The 19,784-nt window shown below is 47.7% G+C and overlaps 1 protein-coding gene across 1 annotated transcript in view; it reads left to right on the top strand.

Annotated features, from left to right (window-relative positions):
• The window catches only part of LOC135898200 (uncharacterized), a 74,976-nt gene that overhangs the window by 33,569 nt on the left and 21,623 nt on the right, over nt 1–19,784 (top strand). The window lies entirely within an intron of this gene.

Below are 19,784 nucleotides of genomic sequence, written 5' to 3'. Positions count from 1 at the left end.
GTTAGGTTAGAATCAAATGAAACAGACGTCCGAGAGAATGAAAAATGGACGAATAACATTAGAACGCAGTAAAGTAACGCAAATCAAGCAAAAGCTATATAGGTCAGAATTTAGCAATTAAACTGCATTGAAGCTAAAAGAAAGAGAAAAAAAGGTGTAGAAAAAAAAATAGTAAAGAAGGAACTGCTTCTGAGAACATCTGTGTGATCGCACACAGTCGTCAGTGACACTAAATCTCAAAAACACGTCATTAAAATTAAATTTTGGGGTCAATGGGCCAAAAGCACGATTTGATCATGATGCAAGTCGTAGTAGGGCGCGCCGTAATGGAGCACGCCTGATTAATTTTGACCCTCCTGGGGTTCCTTAGCCCCCCTCCTTTCCCTCTGTCGGTGCGCCACTGACTGGCACATTCGGTTAGTGTATCAGAATCTTTCATTTCTAGCTCTGCGTAGTGCTCTCCAAACTCTGTATGACTACTACAGTTTTCTTTTTCTGTTTAATGCAAAGGCTATGGTGTCAAAGTCTGTGTATCTGTATGCTCATTAGATCGTAGAGATGGCTATAATTGTGTATTTGGACATTTCGATCGCTCCCTGTCGTTTCAAATCCCACCATAGAAATTAAGCATGGCAGCTCTCCTCATCCTCCCCACTCCGCTACCACACCAAAACAACACAGACAAGAAAGGTATCCCGCTACGTCAGCGATTCTGTGCTGGCAGGCACGTGGCATACTCCGTGGTGCGGCTATGCGCAGCTGCACATTGGGCAAACAACACCCCCTCCCCCTCCTCGGACTCCTCTTCCCGTCCTCACTTACAGATAAGTAAAACGCAACTGCGATAACCTGTGCTGGCCACAAGAACTGTGCAGCGCTGTGTGACGAGACGCTCTTTGTGGATGACTCAACAGCTAACTCTTTGAAACGCGCAAACAAGAGAGAGAGAATGAAGAGGGAAGGCAGGGAGGTTAACCAGATATGAGTCTCCGGTTTGCTACCCTACACTGGGGATGGGGGATAGGGGTTAGAAAGATGACAGAGAGGAAAACGCAAAAAAAACGAAAAAAAAACGAACGCGCACACATGGAGACACACACACAAAAGGCGTTCCAGTTAAAGTCGTTCACACAGGCCGGTAGATCGCAAGAAGCGCAAAAGCGCTTGCACGGCCTTTTTCTGTGACGGTAGGTCCTTTCGATGTTGCAGAATTCTTTTTTCGGTTAGCGGTTGGTCGTCCAGTTGGTCAAGTTCCTGGCTGAGGCATGCCCTCTGTGGACTGTACTGCGGGCAGGTACACAAGATATGGCCAATTGATTCTTCATGGCCGCAGTGGTCACAGGTTGGGGTGTCGGTCATCCCTATGCGGAAGGCATAGGCTTTAGTAAAGGCAACGCCCAACCAAAGTCGATATAAAAGCGTGGCGTCTCTATATACGGCGAAGCTGTGATGGCGCTCGAAGACTTAATGTTGGATCAAGTGAGTACAGTCGCGGATTTCTTAAATGTGGCTCATTCCATTGCGACGCGGTGCACTGCCGAGCAAGTAGGCGGAGCTTCCGTGCTGCGTCAGTTCTGGAAAGAGGAATTGGGACGCGGCACTCCTCAGTATGGGCTGAGCGGGCAGCGTGATCCGCCCGTTCATTGCCGACAATCCCGCAGTGACTTGGAAGCCACTGAAAGGTTATTTCGTGGCCTGCATCACTTATATGGTGTAATGTCTCTGTAATACGGAATATTAGTTGTTCGTGCGGTCCGCGTCGTAAAGGTGACAGTAGAGACTGCAGTGCCGCCTTCGAATCGCAGAATATTGTCCATTTGTGTGGCGGTTCATCAGCAATGTGATTAAGAGCAGTAAAGAGCGCTGCGAGCTCTGCTGCCGTCGATGTTGTCGCGTGGGTCGTCTTAAATTTGATAGTTGTAGCTTTCGCTGGTATGATGATTGCCGCCGTGGAGCTGCTTGGAAGGACAGATCCATCAGTGTAAATATGCATAGAGTCAAGGTAGTTCTCGTACAAATATAGTAGCGTGAGCTGTCTAAGGGCTGGTGATGACAGATCAGCTTTTTTCGAGATACCAGGTATTGCGAGGTTCATTTTTGGCTGAGCGAGGCACCATGGAGGGATCGAAGGTCTCGCAGCCGGAGTGAAACAAGCTGGCAATGATTCATCATATGCAGTTATCGTTTGGCTGAAAGATGTGTGTGGCCTGTCCACTGGTAGAGAGGCTAAATGGTGACGAGGAGTCCTGGCTAGATGCCTTATATGGGTCCTGAGTACTTCAATTTCAATGTGGGTCTTGACAAGGTGGTCTCTAGCGATTGCTATCGTAGCCACTGTTGAAGCACTCTGAGGCAGGCCTAGACAGATCCGGAGCACTTGACCCTGAAGACTTTGTATTGTGCGTAGATTCGTTTTGCCTGTGTTGTTTATTGCAGGCAAGCTGTATCGCAGAAATCCCAGAAAAAGCACCCTGTACAGTTGTAACATGGCACTAGGCGACATTCCCCAGGTCTTGCCAGCGAAAAACTTGAACAGGTGGCAGATGCCTGTCAACCGTTTTTTCACGTAAGATATGTGTGGGCTCCATGACAAGTCCCTGTCGATTATGACACCTAGAAACTTGTACGATCGAACCCGCCGTATTATTTGGCCATTTATCGTTACACTGTAGTTTGCCATGGGTTTGCGCGTAAATGGCACTAGTGCGCATTTCTCGGAGGAAATTTCCAGGCCTCGATTACGGAGGTAGATAGCAGTTTGTGTCGCGGCTTTCTGAATTCTCGCTCGCAGCTGTAAGCGTGTTACTGCAGATGTCCATATGCAGATGTCATCCGCGTACATTGATAGCCTGACTGTGGTTGGCACGTCCTCAAGGAGAGCAATTAGTGTTAGATTGAATAACACGGGGCTAAGTACACCGCCCTGGGGGACGCCGCGGTAGCTATAATGTAGAGAAGTATGGCCTTCCTCGGTGCTTACAAAGAAGGATCGCATGGATAGATAGCTCCGTATCCATTGAAACATCCGACCACCCACTCCTACCTCTGCGAGAGCAGAGAGGATGGCTTCATGCGTAATGTTGTCATACGCCCCTTTAACGTCGAGGAATAAGGATGCGCAGAGACGCTTACGGCGTTTCTCATGTTGAAGGTAGGTCACCAGGTCGACGACGTTATCGATCGATGATCGACCGCGTCGGAAGCCCGCCATGGCATCTGGGTAGGTGTTGTGGTACTCCAAGTACCACTCCAGGCGTCCTAGGATCATCCTCTCCATTACTTTGCCCACACAGCTCGCCAAAGCGATCGGGCGATATGAGGAGAGCTCCAACGGCGACTTGCCAGGCTTCAGCAGTGGAACAAGGCGACTTGTCTTCCAGGTTGTTGGTAGCGTGCCATTTCTCCAAGATTCATTGTACACCTCAAGAAGAGCCCCTCTCGCTCGCTCCCCCAGGTGACACAAAGCTCGGTAAGAAATTCCGTCGGGTCCTGGCGCTGATGTGCGGCTACACAAAGCTAATGCTGCCTTAAGTTCGTGGATCGAGAATGGTAGATCCAACCGGTGATCACGTGGTGGCGGACAGCTGCTCGAAGGCGATGGAATGTTGGTAGCTGTGAGTTGGCCGGATAATCTGGCGCAGAAATCCTCTGCCACGTCAATCTCCGATCTCTTTTGAGAGAGGGCAAGTGCCTTGAATGGGAATCGCTGTACGGGAAGTGTCCGCAGTCCGCGCACCGTTCTCCATAGTTGCGATAAAGGCTTGCGTGGATCTAGCGACTCACAGAAGGCAGCCCAACGTTGCGATTCGAGCTTGTCTAACCGGCGCTGTCTCTTCTTTTGCGTGCGCCTGGCGGTCCGTAGATCGTCCATTGTTTTCGTACGTCGGTATCTTCGTTCAGCACGTCGTCGGATTGCTCGAAGTCGTTCTAGTTCCACATCATAATCATTAAGTTTCGAGGAGCATGTTAGAGTACGCATAGTGTCTTGCACCACGCTCTTGATTGCCTCTTCCAAGTCGAAAGATGGATTGGCGTCGCAGTGTTCTTCCATAATAGACTGAAATTTAGGCCAGTCCACTCTTTGGATCGTATCCCGTATTTTGGAAGCGGTCAATCCTCTGAGCTTGATGTACGTGGGGATATGGTCGCTTCCGTGCGTCTCTATGTCCGCAAACCACCCTGCACGTCTGACTAGGCTTCGTGAGACGAAAGCCAAGTCAAGACAGCTGCTGTACGTGGAGCCACGTAAGAACGTAGGACTTCCATCATTCAGCAGCCAAAGTTCATTACTGGAGGCGAAAGCTACCAGAGCTCTGCCTCTTGCGTTGATGATCGGACTTCCCCAGAGTGTATGATGGGCGTTGAAATCTCCAGTGATGACCCAGGGATTGGAAGTTGAGGAAAGGATGTCTCGTAGTCTTTTGTAATCAAATCGACTTGACGGAGATAGGTAGGCGCCTACAAAAGTGAAGGCCAGATTCTTTTTCCTTACGTTTAGGCATATATATTGATTACTGTCATGAGGTGGTACAAGCTGATGAGTGTAGGTGAGGTCACGGCGAATGAACACCAAAACCTTACTGTTTTCATAAACAGCTGATGACATAAATGATTCATATCCAGAAAGCCTGATTTTGTTCGATAAGTTCGGCTCGCAAATGACGATAATGGGAAACATATTGGCGAACACGAAGCGACGGAAATCCGAAAGGCGCGCTCTGAGTCCGCGGGCATTCCACTGGAAAATAGCTGCTTGTCGGACCTCTTCCCTAAAAGACCGTGGCTGTGGAGCCATGATCTACTCAAGGGTTGCAAGCACCGGACTCAGAGCGTCCAGTACTTGAAGCGCACTTCTGGCAGACGGTGTGTGCATGTTGCTTAGCAGCACGCGAATGGCATTCATTAAAGGCCTAATAAGTGATATCACTTGCTCATCTGTTTTCCGCGATTGCTCGGATACAGCACCTTGCTGTACTGGGGGCGGCTTCTTCTGCGGTTCTTCTGGCGGTCGTGTACGCGGAAGTGGCGGCCATTCCTTTGTGGAGAGAGATCTGGCAGTTTGCTCCCTTCCAACATTGGTGTTCGGAGTGCTGGAAACGTCCGCTGATGATGATGCTTGACGAGGGGACTTTTCCTGAAAGCTTGATGTTTTCCGCCGTGAAGACCTTCGTCGGTGACGTCGTCTTCGCCGTACTTTCACAGCGGCCTCTTTGTGGGTAGAGTTGTCTCTCACCATTTGCTTAAGAATGGTGAACTCTTTCTTGATCTGGGGACAGTCTTTGGAAGAGGCGCAGTGATCACCTTGACAGTTTGGACACTTGAACGTGGTTGCGCTGCAGTTGTCTTCTGAGTGAGGTTCGGCACATCGAGGGCACACGGCCGAATTTCTGCAAACACCCTTCACATGTCCAATCTTCTGACAATTGAAGCATTGCATTGGTCTTGGAATAAATGGTCGAACCTGATGGCGAAAGTGGCCGACCTTCACGTAGGGTGGAAGGCAGTCGCCTTTGAAGGTTATCTTCACACAACGTGTGTTGCCGAGGCGACCAACATGCACAATCACGTTGTGTTCGCTCGCTGGTTTTATAAGAATTGGGAGGTCTGCATTAGATATTTCATTGTCAATGTCATAGATGACTCCAGTTATTGTGGCACCATTCGTTGGCACGATGGATCGGACCTTGATGTTTCCCAGCTGCGTTACATGTTGTAGTATGGTCAGTGCACTCGGGTTCATCACATCGATTGCCAGGATGTTTCGTCGAGTATTTATCCTAACATCCCTGATTTCATTTGGCACGGTGTTTTCTAGATACACGGAGAGTGCTTGCCTGTTGAGGACGCGCGGGTTGTCGGTAGCGTTCTGTGGCACAAACAGGATGGAGTGAGGCCATCGCTGAGGAGCTGTTTTCACAGTGTTCGAGCTGGACGCCGAAGATGAGTTGATAATTCTTCGTTTGGCCTTGCGGTACTGGACAAGTCGAAAGCTGTCTTCCGAGGACTCGTCACCTGATGCGCAGTACAGCTCTGTGTCCTCGCTACCACTCGACGTATTTCCTCGCTTCCTCGAACCGATGTCCGCGGGTGAACGGGAACCGGGAGGATCCTCGGGGTGTTGTACATCCATCACCGCGATGGAGGGGGCGGTAGACCCCACAGGTGCAGTAAGAAGTCCAGAAAAACACAGAGACGGGCGAGATGTGTTCCGCAAGAGAAGCACTTCGTCTTCTTCCGGCGCAAACAAAAATGCGCCGGCTGCGGGGGGTTGGGGCACGGCGTCGCAGATTCCGTCAGGCGCTAGCCGCTCGCACGTGAAGGTTCGCTGCAGAGAACTGCCGCACAACGCGATTGCTCCGTGAACGCGTGCACCGTCGCCGAGCGCGTCGAGGCTCCCGGGATGGTCGCTGTTGTTGCGGCGGGCGGATGATTCAGCGGCACAGTGTTGTGCCGGTCGTTCACCCGCGTCCTCCCCCTCTTCTCTCCTTGTTAGCGTGCTGGCGTCACGCCAAGCTAGGGCCAAGGTTGCGCGCGACCTTCGGCGCGAGCGCTTTGGCCTCTGGATGAGCGCCAACGAGAGAGAGACTCATCGCCAGCCGAGTTTCCTGTCGTACACTCTCTCCTCTCACTCGGCGAGAGCGCGGTTCCGAACAAATGAGCCGGCGCTTCGCGACGAAAATTCTCAGCGTCCAATGCCTCTCTCATTGTAAGCGCTTCTCAATCCTTTTCTCTTTCTTTTTCTTTGTCGATCACGTCTCCCCTGTACTCCGGCTGGCATGCGTGTACACGTTTGCTCTCCACCTGTTCTCTCTCTCTCTCTCTCTCTCTCTCTCTTCATAGTGTCACGTTCTGATGCAGCATTAAAGTAAATTCGCTCGCCCGAGTGATCTTGTCCTTTTCCCGGTGCCCGTTGCCAAGTCCTTTCTCTTTAAACGCCGCGAAATTTCTCTCGCGGGAAAACCGGGTTCGCGTGCGAAAGCGAACTTTCCTTACGCGTCATTCATACGTCACGCTTTTTCTCTGTGACTATCGCGCTACGCGATCGACGGGGTGATCCGAGGAGGGCCTTCTGGGAGCACTTTCCCTTTGTTATTAAAAATAAATAAATAAAGATTACCCGTTTTTAGTTGGAGGGTTCTTGCTGTGCGACCATTGTAATCGGTCGCCTGTCGGATAGGTCTCCTCTAGTCTGCGTGTGATCTGCTGTGTGTGTGTTTGGCCCCTGACTGTACATCGCAAGAAAAGCAATCGTCTGAAAAAGTGCGGTGTGGAGAATACGCCGGGTGTGACACGTTACCGCTGTGACAAACGTCGTAATCGTCGGGAGGCTGCTGCTTCAACCGAAGATAGAGGTATATCCTTGTTCAAATTATGACTTGCGGCAAAAGGAAACGCTTATGTGCGGAGGCTGAAAGCCGGTCGAAAACCTGTAGAGCGGTGCCACCGCGAAAGCCGAGATGATTCGTTATGTCTCGGGTGGTGTTCCTGCTTTAAATGACCGTGCGCGTGCAGTATAAGTGGCGACGTAATTGACTTCCCGGTTCTGCCGGCATTTACATAATCACGCAAGAGGTACTATGTAAGATACGACGGTTAAGGAAAAGAAAACCGAGCCGAGCTAATGTAATTCCTCGTCGTTCATAAATTAGCCCCAAACAGACGTAAACAAATATACGCAATTTCACGCGGTGCTTGTGCGATAATTTTATGGCGGCACAGTAGAAAACTGTATATAAACATACAGAATATATAGAAAACCGGGTGAGTTTGGTGCATTTGTACACTGAAAGAAGCGAAAAAAAAAATACTGTGCAGATCCAACGCACATCTTGCTATCTATGTGAAGCGAAGCTTTCGTGAAGCTGCTCATCAAATGCTATAGGTCTCGCTATTTTATACCTGCGTCTTTGGTGCAAAGTGGCGCGCGCACCCTTGCTACGCAATGTGACACGCGCGGCGATTTTTTCGAATAACTGGTTGGTGGTACGTGGCACAGTAGAAGCGCACGTGCGAGTGTGACTCAGTGCAAATCCAGTCCAGAGGCGGCTGGTGCACTGAACTTCCTTTTAACGCGGCAGCGTTAAAGGTCTCCGTTTCGCAGGAAATCCGGTGTCGGCGTCCGGTGTCTGGCGTCGGCGTCCCGCGAGCGAAAATTGCCGTATATATTTAGTTATGTGTACATGCCACGCCTTGGTACACGACGTGCGGTACGTATGTGCGGGTCATAGTGCCACACCATTCTATCACTGAAGTTGCTCACATGCCTTGTCCTATATTACTGACAAGGTTATTCCTCGGAATCTTGAGAATGTCAGCCCGCAAACAAATGTCATGAAACAAAACAACTACAGCGCATGCCTTTTATGTTAAATATTCTCACACTGAAATATTAAACGTGCGAAACAATCCTGAGAATGGTACAATTTTCTTGGCGCTTTGTGCCCAATCTCCGGGAACTGCCCACGCAAGAGGCCGCGTTTCTACCAGAAAGCTCGCCTACGAGCATAGCGCTCGCCGACAGCGTTTCTCGGTAAACATTACGGTTACATAAGCTGCAGTTGCCGGGAAGCACAAGAAGCAGTCAGGGATCTTTGAATGTTATCGCGTTCCACTCTTAAAGACGAAGCTTACGCGTCCTCCTGATTTTTCCTGTGCTTGTATTGTTCACTGTAATAAAGGAGAGAGAGAGAGATAAGATTGTGGCCTAAAGGATAGAGCATCGCGCTGTTGTGCTTGGGGACTGAGGTTGGACCCCACCAACAGCAGCACAGCAGCAACTAATAACAAGTATACGGTCAAGGAAGTTCCAGAGGGTCCACGAGGAAAGCTTCGCCTTAAAGAAATGGGAAAAAAAAGAAAGAAATATCAACACATATTGCCCTCTTCTGCGATTTGTCTGCTCCCCCCCCCCCTACTCATTTTTGTTATCGCACTTTGTCTTTCAGGACTTGATAGTTATTTCTGTTGACCTTTTACAAAGCCTGTATAACGCAGGCGGAGCACCGCGCTAACAACTGTCGAGATGAGAAAGGGAAGTTGGAATAGAATAGTATCCAGGCCCTGTAGTTGGTGACTTGCTCGCCACTGAGCGCCATGGGCAAGCATTTGCAGTGGCTGCCATCATAAAGCCCGGAGAGGTGTTACCCCTTTCCACCTCCGCGTTCCCTTCTCAATATCCGACGCCTCCGCAGAGCTCTAGCCGCCGGGTAAGCTACCTCAAAATCACATCGTGACAGCTGACACATTCTGCCTTTCGCCTGCCTGCCTTTTGTTTACACACAGACGTGCAGTGTCACCAACGCGTGAGCGGTACCGCGCCGTTATCGCAGAGGGCGACAGGCCGACCCAGCGTGCATATGCACGCTGGCGTGTCGTTAAGGCGGTCGTTGTCGCCACGCGCTGTCGCCAAAGTGTCACAATGGTGTGACTGCGTGCACGGCAGGATTGCGTTTATCGTTAACTGAGATCATGCCCCGAGCTCTTTCCTTTCTTTTTTTCTCGGATGAAAAAAAGATATGGTGCTTCATTTCTTTGCTGCAACAACAGTCGAGGGCTCCGAACTCGGGTTTGTTCTGTCCTTCAGTCCGTCCGTAAACTTGGTTAGGCCCTCAACCGTCGCCGTAAAGCGAAAAAGAAAACACAAAAAACTTCGCCCGCCACCGTCACTAGGATTAGGAATGTTGGAACACGTTTCGCTGCGGCAATGCGAAGTTGGGAGCTGGACGCCTAGCTAAACCGGTGACAATATATCGCGCTGCTTTGGAACTGCTAGTTTGTGCCGGATTTTGCGCCCCGTTACAGACTGAGAGTGGTTGCGTTTGCGCGTGTATTATTTGGTATATACTGTAGCGAATGAGGATGTACGTTACATTGTATACGGGCTGGCTTAGATTTACATACGTAAACTTAGGTTTCCGCATCCTTAGATTCATTTAGCTCTTTTCCGTATGCTCCGAACTCTTGTCTGCTGCAGTTGACTATTGCACTTGTTTCTTCATAGTGTATATATTTTCGGGCTACATAGTTTTTGACGTTTATGTTCTTGTTGCCATTGTATCCCCAACTAATTGCACTACTACTGCCCCTGCAGACATTCTGTGGGCTTCTTAGGGGAACGTTCGTACACCTGCAGTAAGAGGCTGTGTATATAGATACTTCGCACGTGCCACATTGACGTATTATCCACCGCATCTGCTGCACTACCGCTTATAAGCCGGAAGCACAAGCAGGTATACATTACTTATAAGTAGAAATGCCCTATTAGAAAGGCGCAGCCTTCGGCCACGACGACCCTCGTCAGTGCAAGTCACCCACATACGTAAATCTTTCTGAAGGTGCCTCGCTTCCGCATATGCGTGCAATTCGATCTTCTACATTACCGAACCTGTCGCCGTGACGTACAGCTGCGATCTGTGACGATAGTGATCTATAGGAGGAAATTGTGCTTAATTCTGCAATCCTCGAAGGAGCACGGCGAAGCGTGCTCCTTTAAGGATGTGTTTTTGTCTGTGTTGTTTTTTTGTCCTGTTTCTGATGGCGCTACGCCTCTTGCCTCCGTCGCTGCGCTCAGTGTACTGCCTTGTACCACAAACAAAGAAAAAAAGTGTGAGAGAGAGATATATAGATAGAGAGAGAGAGAATGAACACATTGTACGAAACCGTCTTCGCGTTACGGGCGGGCGGTGGCGTGATGTTGCCAGACGCGCGGTCACGTCATCCACTCGTGGACAAGCGGCGACCCTGGGACAGCGGGCTCGCGACGAGCCGCCTGGTGCATGGAACGTCCTAATCACGCCACGCTATTCCAAGGGCGGCGACCGTAAACACGCCGCGCTACCATGAAAAGTTCTTTCTTCCTTTTCCTTCATACCTTTTATCTTTCTCTTTTTTTTCATCTCCCCCCCCCCCAATTCTTCTTTTCACTCTCTATACGCATATCTCGGCTCCCCACCGCCTTTTCGGACCCGCGCTAGATCAACACACACTCAAAAGGAGTTGGAGCGTCCGCTCGCTCCGGCTTGCTCGGCTGCCGCAGAGCGCGCGTTCCCTTCGAACGTGCGCGGGGTATTATTAGCCGTACTTGTGGATGTTTCGGCTTCTTTCTGCTGTCACGCCTGAACCGCAGTTTCATCTTCAAAACCGCGTGACACTCGTGTGCTTAGATTTAGGTGCGCGTTAAAGAACCCCAGGCGGTCGAAATTTCCGGAGTCCTCCACTACGGCGTGCCTCATAATCAGAAAGTGGTTTTGGCACGTAAAACCCCAGAATAATAATAATAAAAGAATTGGAGGACGCTGGTTGGAGGACCCTGATTCGATTCCCACCCAGCCCATCTTGCAAGTTGTTTTTTATTCATGAAGTGCCTGCTGGGATTTATCGCTCACGGCCGACGACGCCGACACCGACGACACCGGCTTTTCTGCGACACGAGCTCCTTAATGCTGTCGCGTTAAAAAACCGCGTGAGTCGTGAAAATTTGCGGCTTGGATATCGCAAGCTATGTAGCGTTGGAAGGGCCTACTGGTTTTTGTAATGCGTATATGCACCGTGTCTGTCCATAAATTTTGCGTAAAAGAGAATATCTGCAAATTCGACACGCGATGTTGTGTATGATACTCAGCTAAACACGCAACATTCCCTTCGTACGTAGTAGTTATGCCAGACATTGCATTTTACACGGAACAGAAATATTGGTATTGGCCGGTGGCAACATTGTAAATCTGTGTTAAAAGAATACTGCCAGCAGAGCATTCATCAATATTCGTATTGATCTGGTGAGTTGTTCTAGCGAAACGTGGCCACTTCAATAATGCGTAAGAGGAAGAGTTGTGCGCGCATTCCGTATCAACAAATTTGCGATACTTACACCGTTCTCTGAAACAGGCACCAGGGAAAGCACCCGGCGCGTCATATACTTCATGAATACCATGACAGCAACCACCTGAAAGAAAAGTTTCGCGGTAAAGATAGAGAGCCAATCCATTACAAGTGATGGAATGTTTCATAGTGGCCATAAGTTGCACTACAGCTTCGAATTGAAACCATGAAGCTGTTCTTTACATCCGCATTTGCAATGCCTAAAGTATACTCGAGGCACTATAGCGCAGCGTTAGGTTGCATTGAAAAGGAAAATGCACACACATTCTGCCTCATAATGTCTCGAACCTTCGTGGTTTTATTGCAGAAACTGAGAACTGTTCGCTTCGTCAGTCCATAAAAGAGCACCTCGTATACCCGCCTCATAAAGAAGACGCCACAACTCGCATGAATTCGCTTGATTTTTGACGCCCACTGGTGAATAATGATACCTTCAAAATGTCCCATACTACTAATGAATGAGGCGTCGGTGTCGCCTTCTTGCTGGCTGCAACCATACGGTCCAAAAGACAATCATCACCAAAATATTTGGGTCGAGCAGCGTGTGTTAGTTCGCCAAACAGATTTGTCATGTATCTTCCTCAACCAACAAGCACCAGCAAATTGCTCAAGTGAGTCGAATTAAAAAAAAAAAATTATGGGTTTCACGTGCCAAAACCACTTTCTGATTATGAGGCACGCCGTAGTGGAGGACTCCGGAAATTTCGACCACCTGGGGTTCTTCAACGTGCACCTAAATCTAAGTACACGGGTGTTTTCGCCCCCATCGAAATGGGGCCGCCGTGGCCGGGATTCGATCCCGCGACCTTGTGCTCAGCAGCCTAACACCATAGCCACTGAACAACCACGGCAGGTTGTGAGTTGAATGTGTAGCACGAAAAAGGGAATAAATTTTGGTACATTCCTTTCCGTGTGCTGCAAACAGCTGTAAGCCTCAATTAGCTTTACTTCAAAAATTAAACGACAAAGAACGGCCTAACTTTGAGAAGCAGTTAAAAAGCAAGTGGTGCTGGCAGAATTTAAATTGCACTGTTAGTTGAGTCCTCGTGTTACTGCCGAGCGTTTCTGTGAAGAAATGCAAATATTCAAAAAAGATAGCAATGCGTTACTTGAAGAAAACCTAGTGCATATTGTTTACAATACGGTGGAGTAGCTGCCACATTTTTTTTCGTTACTGGTATTTAATCAGGTAGTTGTAATTAATTATCCAACTCGACACGTACTGTCCTAATTATCAAAGTGTCAATGAAGCATTTAAAGGCACAGCAAGGGACATCTAACTGCGGTATTTTCAGCGACTTACTAGTTGCGCACGCATTTTTTTCCGAGTGATAATTAAACCCCGCGAAATATGGAGACTACCACGTGACTATATATATATATATATATATATATATATATATATATGGGGTGGTTGCAACTGACGCTGGTCTGTTCCTTACCAAGGCAGGACGTATGTTGATTTAGCTGCTCCTGGACAAAACATTGTAGTGTGGTGAGCGCGGATCGTTATGAAATAAGGCGAAGCGTAAGCTTATACTTACCTATGCCGCAAAGAGACTGGGATGAGCCAAATAATGCTTCGCACTAAATACTGGTACTAACGAAGCGACTATCTAAGTGGAAAAAATATGTTTCGACAGTTTCGCCCGAAATCGGAGCATTGTATAAGCTATAGCAAGGCCCCTGGATAAGGCTCAGCGTTGCCCGTCACAGAACGTTGGCTATAGGCGGTGATCGTACCAGCGGTCGTCGATGGTGCACGAGATAAGACCGAAGGAAAGCCGTCGGCGTCGGTTCGTCGTCGTCATAGGAAAGGATTACATCAATTCAGCTTGACGGGTCACCGCGGTGCGATTTGCACACAGCTGCCCAGCCGGATCGCTAATCTGTGGGCGCACAACGATCACGTGCCAGCAGTGGAGGCCAGAACGCCGCCCTGGTTCTGGCAGAGCCAACCGAGCGGCGCGTGAGGCTTTCTAATACTCCACGCGCGGGCCGCGCATTCGTCATCGATAGCAGAACAGCACGACAACGCCGACAGCGACGGCACAAATGCGCCTCGAGCGCCCTTATTATTGCTATCGCAATAGAGGAGTGAAAGTAACGCCGCAGGAAATAAGCACCGTGGGAGCCCATTTTCAAGCGGCTCCCGCAGCATTAAGTGGGAGCTGTTTGAAAGTGAGCACTCACGTGTTGCTTAATATTCTGCGACATCACTTTGTCTATCTCTCTCTCTCTTCTCTGGAATCCGGCGCGTGCGTGTCGGCTCGTCGCATTTGCATACGAAGTGAACGAAACGGGCCTTAAGGTAGCACACCGATTCCATATATGGGTTGTTTCACGTAACTTGAGCCAAACCTTAAATATACGCAAATGCCTCGTAGCTGAACCGAAACAAGGTATTGTTGTCTGTTGTCGCTTGGAGTTACTCAGATAATTTTTGCATCCCGCCGAATTACATATTTCGTCCTAATTAATTAGTCAACATCCTAGTTACTGTAATTAGATGAAAAGTGTCAAGGAGAATTTTGAAGAGCAACATAAAAAAACTCTCTATACAGCTTTCTCTTGCTCAATAGGTGCTACACAAAAGTGTTTTTCCGAGCGTGAAAGAAGCCCGCGAATACACGCAACATTGCCGCGCGACTGGCCGCTCGAGGCACGGTCCGTGATGTAGTGTGATAGCGAAGTGATCCGATCCAGGAGACAGTGTATTGCGCGGTCGCGTGGTGAGAGTCTCCGCGTCTTGCCTTGATGGCGAGTAATTGCTATTCTGCACAGTACTGTACAGAAAAGTTATACGGCGTTTCGCTCACACACACACACACACACACACACACACACACACACACACACACACACACACACACACACACACACACATATATATATATATACATATATATATATATATATATATATATATATATATATATATATATATATATATATATATATATATATATATATATATATAGTCTCATCGCCGCACATGTCGAGTTATGAAATTCAATTATTTGGTTTTATATACAGATTTGTGCAGCCTTTTCTTACTTTCCATTTTCCATTTCTGTTCCGATAGCAGTACTCCAAGCGAATTTTCGCCGTCGGTGTCGCTGTGGGCTCCGTGTATATTTAGGCATATGTATTCTACATGCTTATCCATGCCGTATCTGCGGGTCATATTACTACGCTATTCAATCACTAAAACAGGTCATACGCTGGTCAAAGCAGGTCTGTATAGAGATGGTCTTGCGTTCTTGACTAAATTATTCCACAGAATTTTTAGACTGGCAGCCCACAAACAAATGGCTTGAGACATAACATCCGTGGCGGACGCCTTTTGTGTTAAATCTTGTCAAACTATTAAATATCAAAAGTGCGATGGAATAGCAGTGCTCAAACGTGAAAGTGAGGTAATTTTACTGGCGCGGCTCTTTACGCAGGCAGCGTAGTGGCACCTGTGCGATGTCATTACAGGTCCTGCAAAACGCGTTAACGCTTTTAAGAGTGCCGGAATATTGGGCGCACCCACGTGTCTCGAGACCGCGTTAGTCGGATCCGCGTATAGTTAGAACACCGTCCGAGAAGTTCAAGCGCGACGCTATAGACCTTGCTGTCACAGTCAGTGCTTCGCCGAGAAACAGCCTTTATTATTTAAAGCTTTTAGTCTCGATGCCTCCTTGCGGTACGTGATGGTAGCTCTCACTCGCCGATCGTATCGCATTAAAGCTGCTTACCCTTCTTGTGTATACAGAAAGAGGAGGAAGGGGTGAGGAGAGACATCCTCGTAAACCGTTGTTCAATGCCAAATACTTCTTGTTATAGAATGTTCGCAAAGGCATAACCCGTTATCTTATGCGTGTAAATATAGCGGTTTGTTCAGCAAATGGTTGTCATAGCCAACGCGTGACTTCGCTTGAATTGAGTGCCACGCATTTTTGGCAGCCATGCTGTCGATGCGGATATATCCGTCAAGGTCCTTTCTGAGGTGCCAGTCACCCCCACACTTCCCGTTTCTCTCTCTCTCTCTCTCTCTCTCTCTCTCTCTCTCTCTCTCTCTCTCTCTCTCTCTCTCTCTCTCTCTCTCTCTCCACGGGTCTCTCTCTCTCTCTGCTGTGTCTGTGTCTTTCTTTCTTTCTTTCCTTCTTTAATTTTAAGTACGTTTCTGTTGCATCCTGTGTTCGAAAGAGCGGAAAGGCAGAGCAGCGTCGGTGACCTTTTACTTCGAACCTGTCAAGCCCCATCCGTCCCCAACAGCATCGGCTATTGTCAGCGCAAATTGGGGGCTATAAAATCGGGGACGATTCCGAGCACTGCTCGCATAAGATCGCCGGCGTTCCCTTGAGTTTTATAAAACGGTGGCACCGTCGCATTCGCTAAAGTTTAGCCAACGGTTCTGTTCGTGCGCGGCGAAGCCCTTGCTAATGTGGTTCCTTGCATCGCAAACTGTCTTGAGTCGTTGTCCCAGTACGGAAAGAAGTCTGTCGCCTGAGACTTCTTTGCCACCCCCGTTTCTGCTTTGCAATTGTGATTCCGATTCGGAATAGTTTCGCGGCCTCTGTTGTTGTGCATGCGGCGTACGCCTTCAAGAACATGAAAAAGCGTGTGGACTGTTCAAGATCATCATGCATGAACGAGGACGTGGTACGTGTCATAGTAGTAACAGATGTAGTGTTTTGCTGAGAACGGGTAAATTTTCGCTCTTAAGTGCTCGTGTTCTCGTTGTTCCTCATTGCAACAGCAGCCACCTTCCTGTATATGCACTTGATAATTGTCAGTTACCCTTTCTTTGCTATACATAGGAAATTAGAGTTAGCTTTTCATGATCGGTAAAACAACATACTTGAAAAGCATTTTCATGCGAGTATGGACAAGGACCAAAGGAAGACGTAGACACCGCGGTGCGCTCGCTAACTTTAACTGTTCGCCGGAAATTCACACGCTTATATACCATGTGTTCATTCGGCATCACTTCTGCTAGAAACGTGACCCTATTCCTTCTATAAGGCAATACACGGCTGTGAGTAGAATAGCTGGTTCTTGATCATGAAAGCCAAGTTGCCCTGCATAGTTAATAAGAAATACACACTAAGTAAAAACAACGAAGACACACAAGATGATGTGCATCATCCTGCGGAAAAAGAACACACACACACACACACACACACACACACACACACACACACACACACACACACACACACACACACACACACACACACACACACACACATATATATATATATATATATATATATATATATATATATATATATATATATATATATATATATATATATATATATATATAATAGCAGCTGCACTTGAAGCAACATCGTGTGACCTCGAAGAATTATTCACTGCAGTCACAGCCTTAGTTACAAGACCTCAGAGTAGGAAAAGTTCACTTTCACAGCCTGAGTCCTCTCGAAACCATACAAGAGACTGCAGTCTCTCGGATGAGCCATACAACAAACGGATTCTGTTAAACACGTTAGGAGCATAAATCTGTTTTGTGCGTCTTAAGTCGCACAAGTACACTTCACTGAAAAAAAACTGTAACGCCTTCCGGTAGTTTTAATATACATAGATGAAATCAAGAAATGTTTTCTTCACGAAAGGTCACGTGAGAAGACATAACATGCATACAAATTCCACTAAAACGATTTCTGAACACAACTTATATGACCATAGTTAGTAGCATAAAGTAATGCGACTCCGAAACATAATAGCTTAATTACTTGTCAAAGCATGCCTTATGCCATTGACTTCATTTATTTCCCGGCAGCAGAAGAAACGATTACAGGGTAATAAATTATTAGGCGCACAGTTAGACAACCATATTCTTGCTCACGGCGCTTATACTGCGGCATTGAACCTCTACTAAAGACTTCTCCGAAGATTCGAAGAGGTATGCGCTAATAAGTGAAGACTTCACGCACCAGTTCTGACCGATCAGGTCCCAGGATCAGGTCAAACGCGCGCTCGGCAAGGAGATCGCGCGTCTTTATCCCTGCCTTTGCGTTGACAGTATGTATACAACATACTCCAAGAAATAATGCAAGCTTGTATTGAAACATAGCAGTAAGAAAGAGGGACAAGTCGCGACAGGACAAGTGCCGTATCCAATTGTTGGTAGAAGCATTGGTGGGTGCAATGAAAAAGGGCGAGCAGGGAGGGCTGCTAACTTCATGTGCGCTGCCTTCCTTCCCGGGCTGTCCTTCCGCGTCTCTAGTGTTGCAGATTGCATAGTCTAAGTTAAGAGACAGCGATAATTTGAGATCGCTTACAGATGCCGTCCCGTAGCGCACTTAAATATAGGCAGATTATGATGGCGAATCTAATTTGCAGAGTCGCGGTGAAACTCGCTTCTGTACGAACCGTTCGCCCCCGCTGCCGCCGCTCTTCATATATAGTGCCAGCGTTGTGACGGCGAGCGCCGGTGGTCATCCGGACAGATATTTACAAGCTTACGTGGTCCGTGCATTAGATTATATACGCTTGCCATTTTAATTAGTCAGTGAATGTTTACTACAATTTATATGACCGATATAACTAACGTATAGACTCCTGTAAGGGCCGCACATTTTTGTCTCGATCTTGACGGGCCTTATACAAGAACCGGGTTATTTGAACTATTTTTTTTTCATCTACGTGTATGAAATCCGCCGTAAACCTCCGCGATCGTCTCATCTCGCCATCTATAGTAGGGACACTCAAAAATTCGCTGTTGAGAGCGATCGGAATCAGCGCACAGAACGCGATTGCTTTCCGGTTGGAATTTTTTTTTTAAATATTGGCTGTGAAGTTGGGGGTGAGGCTCATACATGGGCACTTACACCGACACTTATACGGTAAAAAATTTCCTTCGTGTAATTGTTTTATACTTCGCTATCGCTAATACTGCTTCGCCTTTGAGGCGAAAATGCAGCCTCTTTATTTCTTTTTCTTTTTTCTGTGAGTCGGAGTATAAGCGCTGCTGCGCATGACTGCTATTGCTTCTGTTACTCAAGTAATATTGCGCAACAAAAAAGCGACACGGACGTAAGAGAAGACACACCAAGCGCTCTTAAGTCCGTGTCGGTTTTTTTGTTGCGCAATATCACTTGAGTAACGGATTACCAACTTGCCCGGAATGCTGCTCTCCTATTGCTTCTGATTTCGACTGAATAAGGCTTGGCCTCATTTCAGTTACGAATGAATTACATATATATTTATGACCTCTGAATGCAAGTCGCGATGCTTCCATCCCTAGTAAATGTTGTAAATTATTAGAAGAGGTTTTTATTTTTCTTCATGAGTCTTTAGCATTGCCTACTGGAAAGAGAAACAATGAATTATAATCACAATAAAAATATAAAATATGTCCTGTGTATATAATTAAATATATTGTGTTTGTGCATGGTGTTTCTGATAGAAATTTAAAAAAAATGTTTGAAGTTGAAGATACGTATGAGGTAGCCGATGCTGGTGCTTCTAATGCGCTTGTCCTCTTAGTGTCAGGATTTGCAGAAATAAAGCGACAGTATGAATTAAAAGCTGTGAACTGACGGGGAGGAGGGGTTAGGCTTCGGCACTGCTGGGGCGGGGGCTCTGCTCCCCGCCGGAAGACTTCGGAAGGTGCTCGGGCCCCGGAGCGCCCGCGTAGTGGCGCCCATGGCGTCTGCTTCTGTTACTTCTCTTGCAACTTTACCCCCCTTTTTTTTCGTCTTGCCTGATGACAGTGCTTAAAACGAGGAACACGACGAAAAGAAAACGAGAGATCACGGTTGGAATTAAAGCGGTCACATCTACTTGATTCACTTAGTTCTCTTTTCGGACGAACAGAAACAGTCACTATAGTGCACACATTATCTCATAGTGTTGTTTCTTGGAAGGGACTAGGTTGCGGCATGTTGGTT

The sequence above is a fragment of the Dermacentor albipictus genome, chromosome 3 (genome assembly GCF_038994185.2).
Source record: "Dermacentor albipictus isolate Rhodes 1998 colony chromosome 3, USDA_Dalb.pri_finalv2, whole genome shotgun sequence".
In the NCBI taxonomy this organism is placed as follows: Eukaryota; Metazoa; Arthropoda; class Arachnida; order Ixodida; family Ixodidae; genus Dermacentor; species Dermacentor albipictus.
Note: the sequence above shows the minus strand (reverse complement) of the source record. Positions and strands in the feature narration are given on the sequence as shown.